Source organism: Watersipora subatra, chromosome 9 (assembly GCF_963576615.1).
Source record: "Watersipora subatra chromosome 9, tzWatSuba1.1, whole genome shotgun sequence".
Classification (NCBI taxonomy): domain Eukaryota; kingdom Metazoa; phylum Bryozoa; class Gymnolaemata; order Cheilostomatida; family Watersiporidae; genus Watersipora; species Watersipora subatra.
This window is the reverse complement of record NC_088716.1, coordinates 24,401,285-24,407,081: the sequence shown is the minus strand read 5'-3', so window position 1 is coordinate 24,407,081 and position 5,797 is coordinate 24,401,285. Positions and strand designations below refer to the sequence as shown.

At 33.1% G+C, this 5,797-nt stretch overlaps 1 long non-coding RNA gene across 1 annotated transcript; it reads right to left on the bottom strand.

Annotated features, from left to right (window-relative positions):
- Positions 1-325: 325 nt before the first annotated feature.
- Positions 326-2,875, bottom strand: LOC137404552 (uncharacterized). Its single transcript, XR_010979703.1, has 3 exons — positions 2,747-2,875; positions 2,499-2,663; positions 326-1,246 (listed from the first exon to the last, which is right to left on the bottom strand). It is a non-coding gene; the product is annotated as an uncharacterized lncRNA (long non-coding RNA).
- Between the last annotated feature and the right edge of the window lie 2,922 nt (positions 2,876-5,797).

Here is a 5,797-nt window from a genome sequence, read left to right as displayed (position 1 = left end):
AGACAATTTTTGAGTCACAAACGCTCACAATTGCGGAGATCAACTTTCTTTGTTCTGCTGTTAACCATTCTACAGTTTACCTTTTCTGTTTTGTAGGAGTTATGGTCTCTTGTTTTGAGTATGTTGGCCAATACATATTTTACCGCTTCCAAAATTACAAGGAGAAATGTAGCAGAGACATAAGTACTTTATTAAATATAGCTATATATGTCAGAGATGATAGTGTTCAAGGAGCCGTGTTATTGTAATCATATATTTCAGTAATATCATATTAAGAGAATTCTTTTGTCTTATCTCTGCCAAGTGATAATAACCGTATATAGACACATATAAACATGCGTATATATTATATATTTTTATATTTTTTATGTATATATATCTAGATACATATATTTTAGATACATATACAGCCTATATATGCATATTTAGATAGTTCCATATACATTTATACATATCATGTCATATATATTATGCTATATATTTAGGTTATATATATTATGTTTATATATATTATGTTTATATATCATGTGATATATTATGTGTCATGTTATATATTATGTTATGTATCATGTTATATATATTATGTTGTATATCATGTCATATATATTATGTTATATATTATAAATGTGATGATAAAAAATAATTAAGAAAACCACTCGATACACTATCTGCAGAGTGAATTATAATAAGATATGAAATATCTATAAAGAACATATACGTATGAATATATAAAGTGCACTTAATTGTTAGTCAATAACTACTATATTGTTTTAAGCAGCCATCAGTTCAATATATGTATGCAATATATCATAGTTATACAGTATACGTCTACAATAATGTATACATATATTGTAGTTGGCATAATTTTGAAGGTTTCCATAGTTACTAATAGTGATATATAATACAGGTAAAGTTACGGGACTCATTAACCTCCCCTTCAGATTAGTCAACTGTCTTGGTTAGTTCTTATATCTCGTTGCATTATCACTCAACTTCAAAGCTTGCAAATCACGGCAAACGTGAAGAAAGTTTCCTGAATCTTGCAAAATATCATTAACTGCGTTTATAGGAGATTCAAAGCATCTTATTTGCTGTTGGTAGAAGTATACTTGTTCATAGAATGATCTGTTCAAGGGAGTGAATGACCTTGTGCACTCAGTATGAAGTTGTACAGTATCACCTGTACTCAACTTTGACTGAGCGTTGTTAACTTCTGAATGAAAATCGTTTACCAGCCTCCATAGTCCTGTGGATAGAAACATAAGCTGAGTTATGGCAAAAGGCTTGGGTTTAAAACTATATGAGTGATTTTAGATTCCTACACAATTTGGGACATATGATACATTCAGATTATAGTATCTTTAGGAGAAATTTGGTAGGTTTGGCCCTGATTGCAGTATGAAGCAGTACTTTATTATAGTCTAATCAGGTCTATTGATATTAGATCAGCATATCCATAGTGATGCATCTTTGGCCTGAGATCCTTACAAATATTTTAACATTTTAGGCTACAATTATTGAATGCTGGTCTTGTAACAAATGAAGTCGATGCAAGCTAAAAATATTTTTATACTCATTTGAGTATTTGATCTGTCACTTACTCCATTCCCCAATAGTAGTCTTTTTATTGTGTTACGTGTTCCCAAATAGGTTATGTGTGGGAAATCCTACAGCACCCTTGAAGGGCCACTCATGTCAAATTTTAAAATATTTCATCAGAAAGTCGAGATATTTTTCTATCATTTCAGATTTTATTTGTGGTTTTAGGCAATTTGACTACCAGGATGTTTTATGATTTAAGTCCACAAAACTTGACCGCAGTTCAAACGTTAAAAATAAAAACACTTCCTTTCCTCACGCTTCCTGTTTGTTTCTCTCTCTTTATGACATAGGCTATTTATTGCTTTGAAATTGCAGTGTTACATGCCTCTATTGATACAGACTTTGTTTTGTATTTCCTCACGGTTGTTGGAAAAAGCGTCAAATGTAGCCTCAGATACATCACTATAGATGATTCAAATGCTTTAAGATAGGTTGGTTAGAGTTCGTCCCAATATTTTTATTTAAAGCTGTGTAAACTTCTGAGTATCGGATGCTGATGATCCGTGTATTTACCACTTATAAAAATATGCAGGAATAGTGACATCATTGATGAGGAATTTTTGACGTGTCTTTTTCTTCTGAGTGTTTTAACTTAACTGCGATCAAGTTTTGCTGAATTTAATCTTAAAACATCCTGACCATCAGATCACCTAATACAACAAATAAAATCTAAAATAATAACAAATATCAATAGTTTTTGATAAAATCATTTAAAATTTATTCAAATGACCCTTAATATCTCACTCTTTAATCTGCAAACTTTATGCAACATGTTTTTCAATTGATCTGTAATCAGTGATGCAGCAAAAAGGTTTTGTGGCGAGCAACAATGACTACAGGTTTTAGCACAAATTTACAATCCAAATATTTTTATATTAACTGTGTTAAACACTAACTTGAAAGCTCTTTTTCTTGTTGGTGGATGCGCCGAGCTTGCCTCTCTACGACCTTGACAAGCTGTGGAACTCGACAGCGATTCAGCTCCGATGCCCTCTCAAGATTCCTTGCTTCAAAAGCAATTCTTGTTAGCTCTATTTCTTGTGTCTGTACATCATTTTTTTCTGAAAATTAATACTAAAACAGGTCAAAAAGAATGTTCATGTGACTTGAGGTTTTTCTACAAATTTAACAGCTTAGCTATTACCTGGTTCTCTCCTTTTAGGTTTTTTTCTGTCCAAAGTTTCTCCGTGAAGTGCTTGCTGTTTGTGTCTTCGACAGATGGGTGGCTGATTAGTACTCTGGAAGTTGAAAGCTGCTCTTAGCAAGTTTTTACTTCGAGTTTCCAACTCTTCCTTGTCCGCTATGTCAGAACATCAAAGCAAACTCATTACTAGAAATGCCTTGACCTCAAGACCTCTTCACATAAAAAACTTGGAAAACAGAATATGATTGTCTATCTTATTGTCTATCTTATTGTCTATCTTATTGTCTATCTTATTGTCTATCTTATTGTCTATCTTATTGTCTATCTTATTGTCTATTTTATTGTTTATCTTATTGTCTATCTAGCGCACATGTATATGTATGCTATGTATGTGTAACATAACATAGCACATATTTATATGTACATAAGTAATATATATATCTATATGTATATATGTATGTACATAAGTAATATATATATATATGCCTGATATATATTACCTTGATTTATTTTTGTTATGTAGTTTCGGCGTTCGTTAATTGGTAAAAACTCGTGGTAATTATTTAATCATTTTAATGATGAGTTAATAAAAATCTTTTTTCTTCAACATTAAAAAACTGGGTTTTTGGTGAAAACTTTAGCTTATGCTAAACTTTCAAGTCTTCCACTTTGACCTTTGATTTGTTTTATCACTTTTTCAATAGCAAATCTTACTATTGGTTTAATTCTCTTACCGGCAGTACAGTTAGCCTTTTCCCCAAAATAACACATTCTTGAAGCCAGTGAGATATTGAAGTTTGACAGCGCAACTTCGTAAGCTGTTTGTCCTTTGTTGTTTCGAATATGAAATAGCTGAAAAAGGTACGCTGCAGGTATGTCCTCTAGCATATACTGCAGTGTTGTCGTGTGGCCATGAGCCGCTGTATAGTGTAAACCCGTATCTCCTTGAGTGTTCTGTATTTTTAGCACAAGATATCTCTCAAGTGGTGGCAGCAGTTGAAACAAAATACGAACTGTATCTTGGCATTCACAGAATTTGATCGAGTCATCCAAAGGAGAAATATACCATCGACGAATCATCATCAAAATACGCCCCATTTCATTTGGTGCTATGTCTTTGCTCAAAACTTCAAGACGGTTCCAATTAAGTTCTTTACCAGCATCATATTCCTCAAGAAACTGAACCAAGGTTGACACTAGAATTGTCATGACTGTATAAAAGAACAACAGAAACATCTGCTAAGGTAAAGGATATAGGTAACCAGTTGTTACATGCTTGATGGTTCAGTTTGCACAGCTTCACTACTTCCCATGGTATAAAATTTTTGCTAAAATAAAAAAAAAGAATCAAAATAATTATTTAGGTACGTATGATATATCTCTCTTTCTTGGACGGAGATATTATAATAGCCGTTGTTGCAGTTTGCTGTTTTCCGGTTATGTTTTGGAAAGTGTAAGTGCAAATTGCTTGCAAACCCTTCTTCGTTTCTCTAAAACGCCCTCGGTTCTCAAATTGTCTAATAAACCTAAGAAATATAGGAAAGTGCCCACCATTAACAAAAAGGCAACTTTTTGAGATAGAAGTTTAATAGCTTTTATTTCGAGGAGTTGGGCTTTTAAGCCAATTTGCCAGTCCAGATGAACCATAAAAATGAGGCTATACGGTAATTTTAAAGTAGCTATTTCAAAATAAGTTAATGATTTTATATTCGATTCAAATTACAGCATCATTTTCACGATACTCTAGCAAATAATATTGGGCTTACGGAAATTTCGCAAATGAGACAAAGTAATGCAAAACATACTAGTACAATAACACATTAGAGCTCATAAACGTTTATTCAGCCTGACTGTAAGAAAAACATGATATGTACGAATGGGTCAACCAGCACATTCGCAGTAATTGACCAATAAAATGCTAGTTGCTAATAAGAGCCGGGAGAGCAAGCATAAAATTATGTTGCATCGTAATGGAGAGCGGTATGCGTATTTCTACTCGCATAGTGACATATATCGCCCAATGAATCTATAAATCATGGCTAAATTAATGATTTAGCTTATTGTCTGGAGAACGGGAGGGTCTGATATCAATCTTTTGCAAAACTGATTTTGCATTCCAGGGTTTTAATAGTTATAGCTAGACACACAGAATCACACACAAACTTGGAGATTTACGTGTATAGATTATGAATGTATTAATTATGAATGAAATTATGATGTACTTTCTGGGCTACCAGATGTGCTACTTGGCACCATATAAAGAGCAGACTTGCTCCATAATCTACTGCTTCAGTTATATCACCATACATGTATGTCCTTACTCCAATACTTCCATCAATATTAGTGAATGAATGAATGAAAGTACAAGTTGTCTTGATCAATGCTTTGTTGTTGTGATTCGTATGAGGAAATCCTTGCTAGCAAATTTTCATTCAGTTAAAGTAGATCATTTGCAAATCTACTTTTGCAAGTTAGAGACGGTTACAATACAAGAGGCACATACAAAAGGCAGACTAAGTAATTGTCAAGCACATATTGTGCTGTCAGTCTAGTAAATTCAATACAAATCTTACCTTATGAGCTGTAGCGAGTTGCTCCTTCTACTGAATGTTTGCTGAGAACTTTCGTCTCATCTGATGTCATGCATCATTAACTGTATGATAAATGGGTAGCTTTTTGCAGGTCAATTTGTCTGTTACATGTACTATGTAAGCTAGCACGACCCATTTTGTGATCAAAGAACCTAAGGCTTTGAAAGGTGACTGCTAAATAAACGCTATAGATAGGTATAATTACTAATCAGAAACTGAAAAGGTGGATAAACCATTTAAATGGTCAATAGCCAGCCTACTGCAGTTTCTCCAGCCGACCCGTCTTGGACAAGAGTTTAGGTTTCTATGACCTACTTATGCTTATGGATAAATATTTTTATTATGAGATTTGCCAGATTTTGGAACCTCCTGTTAAGATTTGACTGAAAACATATTTCAACATGTAAACTTATTTGTTTTCATAATTTCTACATTTTAGCCTATTATAAGCTGTACAGTA